This window comes from Neolamprologus multifasciatus, chromosome 20 (assembly GCF_963576455.1).
Source record: "Neolamprologus multifasciatus chromosome 20, fNeoMul1.2, whole genome shotgun sequence".
Classification (NCBI taxonomy): domain Eukaryota; kingdom Metazoa; phylum Chordata; class Actinopteri; order Cichliformes; family Cichlidae; genus Neolamprologus; species Neolamprologus multifasciatus.
Window position 1 is genome coordinate 10920203 of NC_140458.1, and position 20385 is coordinate 10940587.

The 20385-nt window shown below is 38.4% G+C and overlaps 1 pseudogene across 1 annotated transcript; it reads right to left on the reverse strand.

Moving 5' to 3' along the window:
- Window positions 1-66: 66 nt before the first annotated feature.
- On the reverse strand, window positions 67-20081 carry LOC146494477 (6-phosphofructo-2-kinase/fructose-2,6-bisphosphatase 2-like; annotated as a pseudogene). Its single transcript, XR_014871676.1, has 15 exons — window positions 19928-20081; window positions 19025-19157; window positions 18092-18217; window positions 17611-17707; window positions 17325-17391; window positions 17151-17225; window positions 15524-15580; window positions 15298-15421; window positions 14570-14777; window positions 12769-12915; window positions 12427-12531; window positions 11786-11915; window positions 8836-9054; window positions 6585-6785; window positions 67-3835 (listed from the first exon to the last, which is right to left on the reverse strand). The product of XR_014871676.1 is annotated as a 6-phosphofructo-2-kinase/fructose-2,6-bisphosphatase 2-like (transcript).
- Between the last annotated feature and the right edge of the window lie 304 nt (window positions 20082-20385).

The window sequence follows — 20385 nt, forward strand, 5'->3', positions numbered from 1 at the left end:
AAATGTCCTGGAGATCATCATGATGATTGATTTTTTTTCTTTTTTTGGAAAATGTGAGATGAACACTGTTTTCGGTCAGCTGTGGCTTTCACCTTGGAACCTTACCATTTTTGCCCAGTCTCTTTGTTAGCACCCCATTATGAACTCTGACCTTAACTGAGACAAGTGACATTTTCATTCCCTCGATGATGGTTTTTTTTAGCTCCTGGATGAGTCATTGATGAATTAATAAATGCAATTGTTAATAATAACAGTTAATAAACTCAATTGCCATTTAAAAACTGCATTTTTATTTACTTAATTTATCTAGTCTCATCTGAAATTAAAAGACTTTGTGCGATGATTTGAAACATGTAAGTGTGACAATATACAAAAAAGGGGCAAATGTTTTCTCAGAGAACTGTATACAATTGAATTTGAATTTGAAAATCTGCTCGTTTGGAACATGCTTTAATTATTCCCTCCTGCATAGGGAAGCAAAATAAAAAATTTCAGCAACTCTAATAATGGTTATGAAACTCAGGACATGCTGCTGGTGGTAGTAGAGTCAGAGGTCTGAGTCACTATAACTGACTGTGTATCAGTTATAGTGAGTCAGTTTTGGCATTTGAAATTGCAACTTTTTCAGCAGCTACAATATGATTCTGTGCAAAAGTCACCCCATATTTCTTTATATTTTGCTTCCAAGAAGCCAAACCTTGTAATTTTCTCAAGAGTTATTTAGGCTGCTTTTTCCACTAATTTTCAGTCCAGTCCTTGTACCAAATTATTTTCAGAGGAATGATTTTTTAACACTTGAACAATTTAAGCATACAAAAAAAACTAATGATGAACTAATGTTGTGCGTCTATCTTTAGAGGCTTGCTCTCCCACTCCAGCACACAGACACACACACTCATCATATTTAGTTGTTCAGTTGTTTCAAACTCCTCAGAATGGCATTTTTCTCCTGCTCCAAATCCTTGATAACCAAACTGCTTCCCCAATATAACATTTAAAATAAGTTACGAATTCACTTTATCTGTTTAACCATTATTTTGACATCAATATATTTTAAAGAACAGTAATTATCCACTACAAGTTGCGTCCCACAGTGTATTTGCGATCCCGCTACAGAAACCAATTGATCCGGAACAAGGGAGTGACATGATTGAGGTGTGTGCTGACACCATGAGTGGACAAAAGTGAGTCCTCTTTGACATATTTTGTATTTTTCCCCATCTTCTCTGACTAGATTGAGTGTATCACTCAAAGAAAGAAGACAAAGTCATTTCAGTTTTCTTTCTTGACTTACATAACTACATTTATATTGACTTTCACAGTCCATTACATTCCATATCATAGCTATTATCTGTTTGCGAGACAACACTAATGCTATCACTGATTTACAACAACGTTACCATGCATAATATATGTTTGTAATGTTTTGGTTTTTTTAAAAAAAAAATGTATTGAACGAAATTTTGAAAATCCACTTTTTCAGGTTCAGGAGTATTGGTAACAGGGTTGCACTAAGCATAGCACCAAACAACTAAATATACCATCAAACCCATTTGATGGTATATTATCCTTTTTTCTTTAATACAGAACATTTTACAAAAAAAATGATGTTTTTTTTAAACCATTTTTTAAGCTTAAATTGTACTCCAATTATAGAGTGGCCCATTTACACCAGAAATGTGATTTCCAGAAGAGCTATTAGGACTATTAGAGCTATTAGCCAGATACTGAGCATATCTCAGTATGTCATAAAAAAAATAAATCAGGGAAACGGGACAAGTGGAAGACAAAATGAGAAATAACAGACCTTAAAAAAGAAAATAAGAAAAAACAGTAACTGAAAGCCACGTCCTTAAGAAATGAGGAGAAAAATCTAGCTATGATTTTACACAGGACCTGAGAGATGCTTTTGGCCCTTCAGTTGATCCGTCTTCTTTGTCGAAGCCTCGTCAGGGATGGAAGAGAGGCGGCGAGAAAAGGTTGAGGTAGGCCAAATTACAAGAGCTAACAACTTCACTGAAAATCAGTGGCAACGGGCCTGATGGAGTGATGAATTCTGGGTTCAAATCATCGTCATGTACGACTGAAGTCATGAGAGAGATGCAACAGTGACCCACCATGCAAAAACCATTTAAAAAATTTTTACCAAGAAAAAAACAAAAGTTGGTGTGCATTCCTAGTTTTTAAATACCCGTTGGAATATTTTGTTCTGTAATCAGTGGTTGAGTTCTCCAGAGCTTTTTATCTCATTCCAGTCATTCAAGGCTTTATTTAGGCGTCAAAGCAATGTGAGGGTCATTTCTCAGCAGTGCTGCTTTTACTTTCTTTTTCTTCATGCATTTCACTGATTTCCTGGTAGTAATCACAAAAAAATACAAATCAGTATCTTAAATCATAAATCAAATAAGTTGGGATTTATTTAAAATAAGAACAAAAACAATTCACAATTCAGAGCTAAATGTGCTGCACAGAGCTCCTTTTTCTTTAGAACTCTGAAACAAAGCTGCTGGATTTACATATTAGAAAACATTATCATTACAGTAGAAGCAGAACAGACCACGCAGTGAAAAGCTGTGTCACAAAAGCAAGATATCAGGTTTGTATCATCCAAATGTTACATTTCAATCTAAATGTATCTCATTCCCAGATTTAGATTTGTCCTTAGATCACTCCCTCATTCAACTCTGTTGATGCATGTCTCTGGAGTTTAGCAAACAGGAAGGTTACTCCCACCGAGATTGCACAGATTTCTTTACTGGAATAAAGACTTTATTTCCAAGTCAGTCTTAAATACAAATGACAGTCTGTGTAAAAACAGTGTACAGTTAACTTTGGTAAAATGTGTGCAGCTACAACTACAAGTTCATTTTAAGACATTCAAATGTGTCATCAATTCCATTTCCTTCCATTCAAGGAAACAATTTTGCATATCATATCTTTGATTCCCTGGGTCAAAGCCTATATTCTTGTAAATAAAGGTACTTTCCTAAATGACCCTTTTTCAATCTTGTCGTTCCATATGGACAGTAAAGGTAGCACTACAAAGGCCCTGATTTGTTTTTCCCCGTGACGAAATCTAAAGCATTACAAACCAACATAACATCCAATACTGCTGTACAAGTAACCTCTTTGTGTTTAGAAAATCTGCATTAGTTTTATGCAGTTTAAAGGTGAGCAGCTTTACATGATCAAAGCTGTTATTTATATGGAAGACAAAATAAAAGAAGAAGTACACATCTCAAGAGAGAAGATTAAATAACTATCACAGATTAAAGTCGACACACAGTAGATCCTGCACTTTTTATAGGGCTAGACGAAACATGTCATTAATATTTACAGCTTATGTCTTCCCCCTGAAAACTAAATCGCACTTCTGCATACCTAAATTGCACCTCACAATACATTTATTGCTACATGTTGTCAGAGGGAGAATGCACATTACTAAGTGACCTTAAAATTAAAAGTGAAACAATCTAAGCACAAAATAAGGCTGCACATGGCTTCCTTCAAGACAGAAATTCTCTTATACTACACTGAAGAAAAAAGGTTGAGGTATAAATTTCACAATCAGCATATTCGACATCTAATAAAGCACACCATGACTGTAATCTGCAATATTATATGGAGCGTGCTAGCAACTAATGGATGGTTTTGAGAGTGTCTTTGGTACAAGCGTTTGATTTGTATATTTGAATGGATCACACATTCGCTGAGTTCATTTATGTACACACATGCTCTAACTTGCAAGTCCATGCTTAAAATCATAACGGCTGAAGCTTTTTGGGTTTCTTTCTGCTGGTCCGTGCTGGTCAGTAGTGGACTTGTCGAGAAAAGCCTGGGATAAAAGACAAAAATGAAGCAATGAGACAACTGTAATACAGTTCACTCACCAGCCACCTTGTTAGGTATACCTCGGCAACTGCTAGTTAATGCAACTATCAGCCAATGGCAGAACTCCCTTGCTTTGAGGCATGAAAACAAGAGCAAGACAACCTGCTGAAGTTCAAACTAAGCAAAAGAAAGGGAAAGAATGGTAATTTAAGTTACTTTGAATGTGGCAGAGTTATTGGTGACAGATGGGCTATTTAAAGTATTTCAGAAACTGCTGATCTCCTGGGTTTTTCCCACACAATGATTTCTAGGCTTTACAGATAATGATTATAAAAAGAAAAAACACAAAATACCCAGTGAGCATCAGTCAGCAAAAGTAATGTTGCCTATAACAAATTGGTTTTGTACTATTAACTGGGAGGTTAATAGTTGAAAAGGCTCTTTAATGTCCTCTCATTAAAACACAAGTTAAAAAATCTCTGACACAAATTGTAAAATTGACAAATTACTGTGGTCAACCACAGTTTCGAACACTCGAGAAAAAAAAGAGAGAGATCAAATTACTCCAGTGCTAGCAGCCTTGCACTGACTTACGGCTCATTACAGAATCCAGTGGTCTTAAATGATCTTCCACCTGCATCCATCCATCCAGCCTTTGCTGGAGTTGCACCAAGGCTCTAGAACAGGGCTAGGCAACTACAGGCCTCAAGTGCCGGTGTCCTGCTGGTTTTAGATGTGTCCTTGATCCAACACAGCTCATTCAGATGGCTAAATTACCTCCTCAACATATCTTGAAGTTCTCCAGAGGCCTGTTAATGAACTAATCATTTGATTCAGGTGTGTTGATCCAGGGGGCCTGGAGTTGCCTACCCCTGCTGTAGAATGTCTCTAAATTAAAGTTGAAGACATACTTTTATTGTTAAGCTTTTGGAAAGAGCTGATCTCTGGAACTGTGTTTTGAGAACAGATTGTTGCTATGTTATTTTATGCAGCTAAATAACCACTTGCTACCATCAAGGTATGCTGAAGAGCATTTCTGAATGCACCATCAGCTAAGAACAGCAAACTGAGGCTATAATTTGCACAGAGTCAACAAAGTTGGACAAACATCTGCTGTGACATCTGGATGGTAGGGTCAGAACTTGGTGTTAACAACATGAAAGCACCTTTGGGATGTGGAATGGAAGATTTGCATCACAGATGTGCAGTTGACAAATCTGTAGAAACTGTTTGATGCTATCAAGTGAATATAGACCAAAATCTTTGAGGTGTCCATGAATCAAGGCTGTCCTGAAGGGGTCCAAACAAGTACTAATAAGGTGTAACTAATAAGGTCACCAGTGAGTGTATAGTATTGTAAAGTACAGTACAGAGTATAAAGTATACTGATATATGTATAATGTTCTGTGTAACAGATAAAAGGAAGGTTATGAATACCTTTTTATGCACTTCTGTTTTTAAACTCCACACAGTCATCTGTGTCTGCACCAGTAAAACCATTCAGAGAGTTCTGTAAGAGGGAAAAGCAAGGGAGAGAAAGTAGACTGCTTTAACCCAAACAGGAACGAGCTATTTGTTTTGACTGGCGCCGACTGAACTTGAACTAATATTAAAATCTGAAGTCACAGCTCAGAGTGAGACACTGATTTTCTGTCCTACTACAGCTAAAAGGTCACTTTTTGGGCAACAACACAAGCAAAAACAGTGGAGAAAAAAAAGTTATATTCATGTATACCCATCCAACATCCTTATGAAGGAACATTGCTTGTTGTAAACATCCATGAACATGAAAAACAAACCATCCTGGGTTTGCTTATGCAGGCATCTGCCAGCCCAAAACCTTAACACTTAAAGTACATACTTTTATTTAAACCTTGAATCAATTATTTAAATAAAAAAGATAAATAATCCTCCCTCATGCTGTATGGTATGAGAAGAGATGGGCATATGTGTACATGCAGAGCAGTGATTGTCCAGACGGTGCATCGCACCTGTGATAAACACGTTAGAACAAACTAAAGAACAATCTTGATAGCACTTGATAACATTGTTCCGTTATATTCCAGTAATAACTGATTACCAAAGGTTCTGTTTGTCAAACACTTTTCATAATAAAAAATAATGATAAGACTGGTTTAGTTGCTTTGTCTGAGTTTTTTTCAGTCATCATATTTCACTGTATGCTGCTGTTAACCTTTCAACTTTTTTCTATATTAATCATGTCTACAGTATTAGTTTCAAATGTTAGTTCAGTTTTCATTTTGCTAATTTTTCAAGGCCAGTTGTGTCATGTGTCTTCACTGTTACAAGACAAGCAAGGATGGCCTCCAAATCTGTGCCTACTGAGACTTTTTGTTGTCTCCATTTTTCACATGAACCTTTGTGGCTACAAGCAAGGCAACGTTGTTACTGTTAGTGTCCCACGCAATTCAGTGCCATTTTAGCAGTTCAGTTTTTTTACACCGTTACACTGTTTTTTAATTATTATTATTAGCCAAGCCAACTTTGAAGCTAAATTGCTACAAAAAGCCAGTGCATGTCCACATGGACATCTCATCATCCATTGCGTGAGCAACAATAGTAAATGTTGGTTGAATCACTTTATTTATTCTGATACATTCTGACTCATCTAACATAATTTGCTGACTTTAGTCTGTTTCAGATATTTATATGAATATATAATATTTATCTGTATATTCAGCCATACCAGCTGAACCTATAACCACAGTATCTTGTGTGAGACAGGCACTGACCTCACTTTGTACCGTTTCTGACCCTTCAGATGCCTCAGAGAATTGCATGCTGGGTAAAGTAGGGGCCTGGGACATACGAGTATGTGAATGGTTCCCCACACTGTAAAGACGAGGTCGTTTAATCTGGTCTTGGCTGGACAGCGGTGTGAAGCTGTTTCTTCGAAGGAAAGCTGGTGGTATGGCATCTGTTTGGCCTTTATTCTGCTCAGCAAAGAACAAAAAGAGAAAGTGGACTAACTTTTATGTTACAATGACTAAACCTCTCCTTGGTCTAAAATAAGTGCGTTCCATGTTTGGGAAAGACAGCCACTGACACAAACAACCATAAATAGGAAAGCCATTGTCATGTTAGTCTGAGGGGACAGGATATTTCTCACCACAGTTAACAAGAGGTTTCTCAGTAAACGTGTTTATGTGTTAACACCCACTTTGTCTCAGGACTCAGACTTTAAATACTTGTAACTAATCAGCATGAGCTCCACGGGCAGAGAGCAGACATGGACCTCACTGATGAGTGCTACAAGGGGATGTCCTGATATATTTCTTAAAATTTAGAACATTTAAGGGAACTTAAATGGAATTTCCCAAAAGCAATAAAGGTGTTTGAGTACATAAACAAGTTTGGATATATTTCCCCACACAACAGGTGTTTATAAAAGCAGAAACAGAGTTAATAATATACCTCACACATAACTTACCACAGACTTTCCTGTAGTTTCTATCGCTTGCTGACATTAGTAGAAGAAACACTAAACCAACTACCTGCTGAACAAGTAAAGAGAAGGCACTGGGGATGATGGGCCACGTGCTTTTTAAAGTAGCACTAGCAGATATACCCTTTAAAGGAATCTCTGGGGGAAACAAAGGAAAGGCCAACTAAGAAACACTAAAAAGGAGTCACCAAAGAGCTCCCCTCCACCTGGAGCCAACAACAGATGGACAGGGAGAGGTGGAAAACTTTTTTGCACTGACCTATCTCCCACCAGAGACAATGGCCGTAACGGTACCCGCACAGTGAGGACAAAACTCCGAGATTCATTGCACCTGATCAAGAAATAGTCCCACACATTACATTAGAAAAACTGGGACAAAGATTTACACTCACTGGCCACTTTATTAGGTACACCTGTAAACTGCTCGTTAACACAAACATCTAATCAGCAAATCACATGGCAGCACTGCTATTCATTGATTTGATCAAGACAGCCTGCTGAAGTTCAAACAGAGCAGAGTTAGTAGAGCAGGTCTGAGTATTTCTGGAACTTGAATACAAATACTGAAAATTCTCAAAAAAAAAAAAAAGGAGAAAATATTCAGTAAGTAGCAGTTTTCTGGGTGAAAACAGCTAACTGCTTTGAGCTGAGAGGAAGAGAACTGTAACTGCAATAACTGCTAGTTACAACCAAGATATGCAGAAGAGTGTCTCTGTACGCTTAAGACGTGGAACCTAGAAGCAAATGTACAAATACAGCAGCAGAACACCACACTGGGTGCTAGTACTGTTAGGGTAGAGCAGGAAAACAAGGCTACCATTTGTACAGGCTCACCAAAACTGGACAACACAATATTGCCTGATCTGATGAGTCAGCTTTCCCGCTGTAACATTCAGATGGTAGCAACAGTTCAGGCTGCTGGTGGTGTAAAGGTGGGAGGGATACTTTCCTTACTTATTATCAGTCGAGCATTGATTAAACACCATAGTCTAGCTCATTATTGTTGCTGACCATGTTTTGTGGGATGTGGTGGAGCAGTAGACTGAGACCATGCTGATAAATGTGCAGCCACTGTGTGTTGCTATCATGCCAATATAGTCCGAAATCTCTGAGGAATCTTTTCAGTGCCTTGTTGAATTTATGCCACAAATAATTAAGACAGTTTTTAAGGCTAAAGTGGATCCAACCCAATCCTAGAATGGTATACTAGCAACCAAACAAAGTGGCTCGTGACTGTAAATAACTTAAGATAAACACAGGGTAGCTGTTGTTTCCACTGCTTCCTTTCTAGATATAGTCAGATATGATTGGAATGATTGGTATAAATCTTCTACAAGTGCAATTCTGAAAGGCTTTTCAAGAATGAGGAACAATTATTCCAAAGAATAACTCTTAACATGGTGCTGGTGAACACATATGCCTGATGTTTCAGACTCCATACTATGGACAAACACATGACAAAGAGCAGGATGAACGGTTTTACAGAAAACTGACCACATGTTTGGGATACAAAACATTAAAAACAGGCAGAAGCTTACTAATGGTCTATCCCTGTGAGTGTTGACAGCCTCCACCCCCAGGTCAAATACATCCACTTTACAACCTAAGAGAAGGAACCAAAATACATTACAACAAGGCAACAAAAACAACTGTGAGGATGTTTTAGTTGACTTAACAACAAAGTAGGGACTTACCATAAGCCACAGGGGTGAGCTTTAGGACAGTGTGTAGGGGGCACTTCAAGAAGGGCAGGTCATCTGTGCCAACATGAATAAAAGTGGCCAGTGAGATTACTGTGGTTTCACCCAGTCATGCTTTTCATATTCTCCTACATGTTTGTGGAGTTTACTCTCATGTCTGAAGTGGCAGGCCAGCTGTAAAACTTATGCTGCGCTTTATGGAGGTACAGTGCATGTTGCTGTTAACTCTGCTGTATGTCTCATGGGTGGGCAGTGCAGTGGGACATGAAGCCAGTCAAAGCAGCACCCACACTTTGGTTTTTGGAGTCAGACTGTGGTTGAGCTTTTAACCGATCCAGGAGCACACTGACCACTTCCTCTGCTGACTGACAGAACCACTTGCTGCCCACGCCTAATTATGGTAGTGAGTGAACTAATAATTTTCCCAAAAGTAATGCTCACATCACATGATCAAGTACATAAAGAAGCTTTCTGTACATAATGATTTAATCTGTCCCTTTCCAAGTTTCTGATTGCCAATGGCGTTCACATATACGACATTCTTACCTTGTTTGTGTCCAATAATAACAACATCAGTCTTTCCTGTCCTGTGTTTTTGTTATTTTATTTTCACTCTCATTTATTTTTTCTAACCCTTCTGGACAACATTTTAGTTACGTCATAATATTTACCTTCATAAATGAAAATATAGAGGGACACTAAAAACACATTTCTATATCACGGGGAGTCCTAATTGTATAGCTTGAACTCTTGCTACTGCTGTTGATGGCGTCTTTCTGATCTGTTTATTTTCCAAACACTGGAGAAGACAGCGGCAATCAAGAAGTACGTCATTACAGACGTCACTTATTTACATCACTTTTACAGACATACCTGAATATCTAAATCTCATAAGACATAAGTCAGTGCATTATCAGGCACATGGTGCTACTTTAAAAACCAATCATCTCCTACATGTCTTAAAAACAGAGTAGTCTGCAAAAAGTGGTGCTCTCTTCACTGCATCATGTTTAGCAGATGTTCCTTATGTTAAATTTTGATTAATCTGGAAACAGTCTGCATTTTTATGTGGCTGTTTTCCCCTATATTCATTAAAAAAAATATACATGCAGAAAAAGTTGATCTGAAAGGTTGTGACTTAGACTCCCCCATGTGGTGGCATTAAAAAACAATCACAGAATGAAAGTCTAACTAAATGATTGATTGTTTCATTACCATCCACTGTCTAATGTGGTCAAAATATTTATACCAGTGATTCTGCTCTGTCAAATAACATCCACCCTGTTTACTGCACTGGGACACAGCTTAATACACAGTATACTGCAATTAAAGCTGTACTATTCTTAGAGGTTCTTCGCTGCAACTTGCTCATGGCACAGAAAACATGGTGGGTGGACACAACATCCATCTAACAAGCTACTCACCTAAGCCTATGCCTAATTCTGTTATATGAATTAGAGATGCACGTACTAACAGCGCACAGTTGGCTGATGTCTATAAAAGTGTGTGACGCAATAGTCTGGCGCCATTTGTAGATGAGATTGAGATTGAGAATAATGAGATTGAGAATAATAATAAATTTGATTGTGATTGGTTGAAAGAGTGCAGCACTTAAAAAGGCTTAAAATAAATTTACTATTTATTCTTCAGCAAACACCTTCCGGCAGTTATGTGCGGTTCTCACTGCTCAGCCTGCGAGGGCCGTGCCTCACAACAGCTGAAATGACCCTTTTGCATTATTCAGCCACCCTACTCTCAACACATAAACCAGATTTATGGTTTCACAAACTCCCACATCATTACATCATTACCAAATTTTTGTTGCAGTCACTGGAGTTGCATTGTACACACCTAGCTTGTTTAGCTTGTGTTTCTTTTTTCCACACATTTTATTACATTAGACTGTAGTCTAAATGATGGTTGCTTTAATTACTTTTTCTGCTTCATGAGCTACCTGGCTTAGTCCTTTCTGGTTAGACCAGAGAGGGGGTTGAGGGTGCGGCTGGCTGAAATACAGAGACCTAATGAGTGAAATGAAACCATCTGTTGTGAGAGCATGGAGGAATGGGGTTTATTTGTTTTGAATTAGTTACTGTCCCTCCGGTTTCTCCCTTCATAATGGTTTCATCCACTAATATATAGGTTGAGCTGTCTCTCACTTTTTTAAGCAGTAATTTAGAAAAAAGGTTCTGTTTAGATTACCTCTTTTACAGGCCCACTTAAAAATCCTTAAAAATCACTTATTTTCATTTTGCTGAAATGAAATAATTTTTTAGGATATATTGGTGAAAAGTAAAATCAGCTTTTTAAAAAGTAAACCTGCACACTGGTGGCCTTTGGCACTGCTATGCAGCCATTTACACAATGCAAAGTGCATAATCTACAATAAGGAAACAACTGGTAATGTGGAAATGCACATTTCAAAGTCATGACAATATCTAAATTTAGTGCCCCATGTGATATTTCTCCAAATATAAAGAAACAAAAATAGTAAGTGCTTTGGAAACTGCTTCTCATCCATTAAAGTTGCACGTGCCTGAGTCATTTAGTGTATTTCTGCTAACTTTGTATTTCTGCTGACTGTATTACAACTGTTGTTGTAATTTGGCACTATTTAAATACAACTAAACTGCATTGAATTAACTTGTATGAATGAGTGCTTATTTATCTGGGCAAATTTGTTGTGATAATGACAATGTTGGCTGAAATGGATCACTCAGGACTGTAAACCTGTAATCTGAGAAGGTGCTTTAGCATGTTTAGCATATCCTATTTCTGAGCATGTCACCTGCGCCTTTGTCCAGAAAATAGGCGAGCAAGCAGCGCATGACAGCCTGATGACAGATGACCAGAACATTGGCCTGTCGCTCCAGCTCCATGATCACTGGCTCCAGCCGCTGAACCAGGTCCTGATAGGACTATGGAGAGAGTCAAATGAAAGAGGTCCATTCAGTTTCACATTTTTCAGTTTGTTACATCAAAAAAATCTTTGACTAACTACTGCAAGGTCTAATTTTGTCATGTGCTTACTGTTATTTTAATTTTCCCTTTTCTTTATTAGTCAGTGTTAGTTATGATGAACAGCAACAATATAGCTGACGTGTCTTTATTCTATGCTCCTCTGCAATATGAGCTCATCGTATTTCTATTTATCTCCGCATAAAATCTTCTGTTACTGCATACATATAATGATGCCTTTGTAGTTAAAAAAGAAGCTATTCTTGCAGCTGACAACATTTTTAACTTCTGTTTTTCTGACTGATGATTCATCCGCAGCCGTCTGGCATTCACACTATGGTAAAAGAATAATGAGAAAAAAAAGTAAAAACTAAACTTGAAATTTAAAGCCTGTTGCATAAACTCGACACACTCACAGTGGTAATATATGGCAGGTCAAACAACACTCCAGGAGAATATGAAACCTTTTACCTCTCCTCCAGGGTAGCGGTAATGATACTTGTCCTGGTCTCTCATAGCATACTCCTCTGGGTATTTTTCCTCAATCATCTTATAGGTCATTTCTTCACACACTCCCTAAAATACAAAGTAATAAGTTCGAGACTTATCATGTTTTCATTGTGTCTGTTCCTATATATGCAGGCAAATACAGTTTCACACATGAAAATGACACATTTATTGTAGTTTTGCCTCTGTAGACATCACAGTTGCACACAACGCAAACAATCAAGGAGTCATTAAAGTGCAGACTTAAAGCTGTATTTCAAGAAGTTTAACAAAAGTTTGTATATATACAACTTAAGTAATACCTACAGCATCTATTTCATTGAGAATCTTCCACTGTTCATAGGGAATACCCAGCTCCTCTGCTGTCTGAATGGTGCGTCTTAGCTGGCTGGTCCAAACTTTCAGGTCCGACAATTTATGCTCTTTCACAAACCTCTTCAGTGCAGCTGCACACTGTCAAACATAGCATATAAAAACACAAATATGTTTAAGAACTGACTATAAAGTCATTCTTCCCACGTTCAGTTGAACTGTATTTGACAGGTTCAAGGAGCAGGACCATAAGAATCAAAAACCTAACCTGACTTCAAATGTTTAGGCTGCTTTTAGATCACTCTCTGCAAGTTCCATTCTGACAACTTACATATGTTCTTTAATTTCACAACGATGCCCCTCCTTAAATTCTTCAATTGCCACCTTGTCGTGATGGACAGGTTTGTGCACCAAACAAGAAAGGATAGAAACTAGAGGCTAGAAAAACTGAGTATAAGTGGACCATGTTAAGCAGCTCTATTGCCGAAGCTGAGAGCTACAGCGCTGTGGCTACAAAGTGCACGGCAGTAACCCCTGAACCAGATGATGGACACCAGAGGTGAAGAAGGAGTCAGAGTAGTAAGAGTAAGTAGTAAGAGAGTAAGTAAGTAAGAGCTTCGTTTGGATTGCATGCAGTAAGTCAGACTCTGTGAGACTTGGACTCCACCATGGCTGCCCTTCATCAATGATTCTGTTCACATTTCTGCTTTCCACAGATGATGTGGCCAGGCAGTGACCTCCAGTGTGCAGCAGGGTGGTTTGCAATGGTTGAAATGGCTGGGACGAGAATCAGCACCTCCAAGCGTGACACCTTAGCTGGAAAAGGATGGGCTGCTCACTCTGTGTCAGGGACAAGTTACTGCCCCAGGTGGGAGGTATTAAGTATCTCAAGGTCTTGTTCACAAGTCGGTGGAGAGTTAGATTTACTTTGCTGTACCGGTCTATTGTGGTAAAGTGAACTGCAGTCTAAAGTGAACAAAGCTAATTATTTACCAGTCAACTGACATTCTTAGCCTCACCTATTGCCACAAGCTCTTGGTAGTGACTGAAATCATGAGTTGCTGGATACCAGTGAGGGTGGCATCTAACAAGCATATCTCCTGGATGGCTTCTAGGTAAGCTGGTTCGCACACTGTCCTACCAGCAAGAGCCCAAGTACATGCTGGAGAGATTATGTGTCTCAGCTGGCTTGGGATCAGATGGAGGGGGTGGTTCGGGAAAGCGAGGTCTGGGCATCTACTTAGATTGCTGTCCTCATAAATTAAATCCAGATAAATGGCAGAAAATGGATGTATGGATGACTTCACAACGGTCTTCACATTTATTTAGAAAACACCCCTTCCTGTCTTCAAATTTTTGTGTCCCGTATCATTATGTGGTGAGAGCTGTATAAATGCATAGTGAAATCTTTTATTTTTTTTGCCAACATCTTCACTTACAATGTGGCCAGATTTGTCTGCACATCACATAAATAAAAATCAAGGTAAAAGCGTTGTTGATACACTGGAGAAGATACAGCACACATCGACCTTTTACAGGGTCATCTAAAACTAGAAGTCGTGTTGAAAACTGATTTTTGAGTTAGACGTCCTTCTCCCAGAACTTTTTGATCACACCTCTTTTTAAAGCTTATTGTTTTGAAGGTGATATTAGCCAGAGCCAAATCACCCATTACCCTCTATTTATCTGTTTATGCTAAAATAGCCTGTTGGTGTTAATATTAAATTTAAAACATAAATATGGGCATTGTTATCAATCTCATCTAACTCTTTACAAGAAAAAAAAACTAAAGCACCTCTTTTCCTCTCTCTGACAGTTCAGAGTCTCCCCCTATACGTCCTTCCACATTGTGATGGCTCTCTCCGTGTCGGCAGAGGTAGATGGAGTGGGAGTGGACGTGGATGTTCATGAGGTAGTAGACTATCTTACTTTGAATGTAATCCTGCACCCTGTTGACCAAGAAGCTACGGCCAACGTTGATGACCTGGATGAAGGACAGGTTCCTGTAAGGCAGAGGAAAAATTACAATAAGAGAATCACATAAATCTCAGGCCAATAAAACTCAAGGGTAAAGAAGACATATCTTGTACTTGTGGTATAGTGTAAATACACTGGGAAATTCTCTCTCAGTAGCTTGTTAACAAGGTCATAAGAAGTGAGAAGCAGTAAAAGGATCCACAACTACTCTTGCTTATTTCAGTTAAAAGAACACTGTATTATCTCAGTGAGATCAATAAAAATCTAAATATATTATCAGTGTAATTATCAAAGACTTTAAACAAACCACTAAGCTTCCAAATTTAAAACTAAGTTAGTAGGAGTTCAGGAAGTAATGACCTCTGAATCACTGCTTTGCACTATAAATGAGCTTCTGTTTCCATCTTCTGGACAACTTCTGTAGGTACATGCTCTTTTACATAAAATATCTCCTTGACTTTAAACTTCCATGAAAAAAATATTTCCATTTTAAATTAGAGTTAGATTATTAGATTAGAACAATACAACTAGTAGGGGTATTCTTACTTGTCGTGTTCGTCTGGATCTAAAGGTTGGTAGGTCACTTTATAACACTCGATTCTCTTCAGAAAATCCCCATGACGCTTTCTCTGTCCCTCTCAGGATAATCTGGGCTGGACACCTTCACGTCCTATATGAAGGAGACATTTACAGTATACCATGAGCTTCATTACTTCAGGGATACAAGCTTGCTGATACATGAAGACAAAAAGCAAGTAAATGTATGATTTACCATAATGTTTTCAGCGATGACATCTGGATCGTCACATACTGATTCAACAAAAAACACCTGAAAAAAGAGAAGTGCATAATTAGGGGGGAAAGGTGTCCTTTTACATTTTTAAATGACTGCAACACAAATTAACTACTGTCTGTTATACAGTTTGAAAAAGGCACTGAACCCAAAACAATGTTCAGAAAAGAATGTTCAGCCTGTCCAGTCATGAAGATTTGGTAACCTCTGGGTGTCTTAAATATCTGAGATATGCTTCTTGGAAACTGGCTGTAAATGGAATTTTTTCCAAGAAAATACTTGCCAAGAAGAGCCCCTGCATGCTTCATTATATTAATTCAATTCAATTCAATTTTATTTATATAGCGCCAAATCACAACAAATGTCGCCTCAAGGCGCTTCATAGATACAGAGAAAAGCCCAACAATCATATGACCCCCTATGAGCAAGCACTTTGGCGACAGTGGGAAGGAAAAACTCCCTTTTAACAGGAAGAAACCTCCGGCAGAACCAGGCTCAGGGAGGGGCGGCCATCTGCTGCGACCGGTTGGGGTGAGAGAAGGAAGACAGGATAAAAGACATGCTGTGGAAGAGAGACAGAGGTTAATAACAGATATGATTCAATACAGAGAGGTCTGTTAATACATAGTGAGCGAGAAAGGTGACTGGAAAGGAAAAACTCAATGCATCATGGGAATCCCCCGGCAGCCTACATCTATTGCAGCATAACTAAGGGAGGATTCAGGGTCACCTGGTCCAGCCCTAACTATATGCTTTAGCAAAAAGGAAAGTTTTAAGCCTAGTCTTAAAAGTAGAGATAGTGTCTGTCTCCCGAATCCAAACTGGAAGCTGGTTCCACAGAAGAGGGGCCTGAAAACTGAAGGCTCTCCCTCCCATTCTACTTTTAAATACTCTAGGAACAACAAGTAGGCCTGCAGAGCGGGAGCGAAGTGCTCTAATAGGGTGATATGGTACTACAAGGTCATTAAGATAAGATGGGGCCTGATTATTTAAGACCTTGTATGTGAGGAGCAGGATTTTGAATTCAATTCTGGATTTAACAGGAAGCCAATGAAGGGAAGCCAAAACAGGAGAAATATGCTCTCTCTTTCTAGTCCCTGTCAGTACTCTTGCTGCAGCATTTTGGATTAGCTGAAGGCTTTTCAGTGAGTTTTTTGGACATCCTGATAATAATGAATTGCAGTAGTCCAGCCTGGAAGTAATAAATGCATGAACTAGTTTTTCAGCGTCACTCTGAGACAGGATATTTCTAATTTTAGAGATGTTGCGCAAATGGAAGAACGCAGTCTTACATATTTGTTTAATATGTGCGTTGAAGGACATATCCTGGTCAAAGATGACTCCAAGGTTCCTCACAGTGTTACTGGAGGCCAAGGTAATGCCAGCCAGAGTAAGAATCTGGTTAGATACCATATTTCTAAGCTTTTCAGCGCCGAGTACAATGACCTCAGTTTTATATGAGTTAAGAAGCAGAAAGTTAGTGGCCATCCAAGTCTTTATGTCTTTAAGACATTCCTGCAGTTTAACTAATTATTACTGTGATCTAACAACAAAAGGTTGGTGATCAGAAACTGTTTCATTATTCAGTTATGAGTGCAGTTCTAACCTTATATGCATTATCTTTTGCAAAATTAAGGATGAGTTCTCTCCTCTCTCTGGTGGTGTTGGTGGCGTCGAAAACCTGAGAGACAACATGGAGCATTCAGCATAAATCAAACCCTGCTTTAAATGTATTATGTAATACAAATAATGTTCAGGGGTTTTTTTTTGGTGTCCTTACAGCAATCTGCCCTCCCTCCTCACTCAGATAGGTCTTCACATCCGTAAGTGCCACTATGGCACACTTTCTGTGGAAAAATAAGCAGGAAATCAAAGCAGTAGCTCATTAATGTTATCATCATCGTGTGATGTGCTGTAATAACTATGCCGCCATTTTGTTAAACAAACACAACGCGGCTCAACAAAGGAATTTGCATGACTGACCTACATGGAAAGTAGCCAGGTGCATTTAGTGACAAGGACTACTGAAAGTACGTTCATATATGAATAGGATTTAATTTACTCACTTTCTAATTTCCATTGCTTCTTTATTGTCATGTCTGAAGAAGTCATAGGACTTGTACGACTTCACTGCGTTTCTCCTATACACTCCGAGATTAAAAACTACAAGGGAACAAACAAACAAACAGTCAGAGAACAACAATAAAACTAAGTGAAAAGGATTGCCTCTTCCTAACCAGCTGTATCTGTCAAACCAGTTCTGCTGCATTACGTATACACTGAAACATAGGTGAACAACAACAAATAGAGCCATGTGTTGAGGGATGTTGACATATACAACTACAAATTAAATAATTTGCCTGAAGATCAAGATTTTTATTAGATGGATATTTTTGCAGTCTTGATGATCATAGACTCCATCATAACCACCCTAACTTTGATTGATCTACAGTTTTATTTTTTTAACCTACATATCCGGTTTTACTAGCTTGATTTCCTGCGAAAAGGTGTCTGACTTTGTGAAACAGGCATTGCCTGATTACTGACCCTTTGTTGGTACTCCAATCCAGTTGAGGTAGCGTGTGAGCTTCTTGGACATATAGGTTTTCCCCCTAGCGGGCAATCCGATCATCACGATCATAGTTGGAGAATTGGTCATGTAGGAAGCCCAAGCTGCAGTTTGCATAAGTACAAAAAAACAAACCAAAACAGATACACATAACTATAAACTTTATTAATCATTCAAGGACATTTCAAAACCAGCCGCCCCCCTCTAAAATCCACCCTTCAAAATAATAGGGCAGGTATGCCTACTGTACACAGTGACAGCAAAGAGTGGGAGTGTTCTGTAATAATAAAATGTCACCTCTGCAAAGTTCACTAACTAGTTAACCTTTATTTTACGTAACAATATCGTCATCTCTTTGCTGCAGGTTAATGTTTCTTTATCACAGCGTAACCTTGTCTGCTCGAGCATGAAATGAAACATGTTCTAACTGATTTTTTTTCCGCCTTGCTTTTCCATCACTGTTTGTGGAAGGCCAATCTCTGGCAAGAACAGACATGACTGGAGTTTGTCACAGCTGATCCCATTAACACTGTGTAGTTAAAGAGATCTGCTGAATTCCTACTAAAGTTGCATTCCTACGTTAGGCCCTGTCCCACATTCCAGATTGAAGATAACCAGATTAAAGCTTGACTGTGAAGTTAAAGTTGAGCTTATCTTACAGACATTTTTACTGAGCGTTACTCATTTACAGCCTTACTATACATCAAAAGGTATTTTTAGTACCTTTCTTTACAAGCACTCTCACACAGTGTATGCATGCTAATAATGCCAGAAGGTGCAGTCATTAATAGTGCTGACATTTAACAATATGTCAAAGTTCAACAACATAATAATTCGTTAATAGAGGGTAAATTACACCTCTCATTTTCATATTGCATCTAAAGAACACAGACAGAAAGGCAACCACTCACAGCACTTCTTCTCATTGGTCCTCGCTGAGCTGTCTGAAGCAGCCACAGGTCTCTGGTGCGTGGCAGCCATGAGGCGTCTGATGTGTGCCCTGCTGTCCTGGCACAACTGGTCTTTGTCAGGGAGCACTGGTCACTAGTGAAACATGTCAGACAGCAGATGATAAAGAGGATCCAAACAGTGTGCATGCAGTCAGATCATATGCCCACCATTTTTATATGTATAAGGCGACGCAGATGACTGAGTGAAAAAAATGTTTTATTTTGGAAAACCATTTAAACCAAAACATACAAGTGAATTATTTTTTTTCCCTTGATTCATTTGTTGATTATTTTGTGGTCCTGTCAGGAAAAAATAGTAGGTATGTTCTAATGTCTTGTCTTGTCCTACACTGAACCAAACTTCAAAACGAATAATAGCTAAATTTCATTGAATACTAAGAGAACAAGCACATACACATATTAGAGAAGCTGGAAATATAATAATAGTTGGATTTCTTCATTAATTCAAAAAGACGAATGATTTTCTGCTAAGAATATCTATTCATCAACTACTTAATGTAGTACGTAACGAACTCAATTGTACTTAAATTCATGCAATACAAGATACATTCTTCTTCTGCCAAATATACCAGATATATGATTAGTGAAGCTTATACGCTAAAATCTCAAGCTAGTTAGATTTAATTCAAACTGCAGGAGAAGGAGAATTTTGCGGATACAGGATATGCAAAACAGTGAGAGCAGAAGCTTGTATCGGTGTCATCCTGCCAAACAGGTACAGCTCTGGCTGCCCTTGGCCTATAAAGTTCATCACTTCTGCTTTCACTTCAATATTATGTCGTTTAATAAGAGAAAACTGGTTGCAGAAAAGCCGCGATAAAGCGAACAAATGTATAAACTTACCAAGAACAAAGCGCAAGGATTTGTTTCGTTTTATTTTCTTTCTCACAGGGATATCATCAGTTGACGTTCAACGACACAGGAGACGGTTCCTGTTTCTTCACGGACGTTTTAGCTCCTCCTCCTCGGTTTCAGATACCGGAAGTTCAGTGTTAGTGTCAAGGAATATTCTTTTCCGGTTATGATTTCCAAATAAAATATTTTAGGGCCTCTATTTTCCAAAAAGACGTCAACTATTAATGACCAATAACTTCCGTGTGTGTCAATCTTTGTTTAAAGGTGATGCTTAAAAGTTTTGAATGAATTTTAATAACTTTGTAGAGGTGTAGAGGGGAGTCATGGTAACAATACATCAAAATTTGGTCATAGATTGATCTGAAACTCAAAGGAATAATAATAATGCAATATAGAGTTATTTAAAACTATGTTTCTAACTGTCCGTGTTTTTTTACTGACAACAT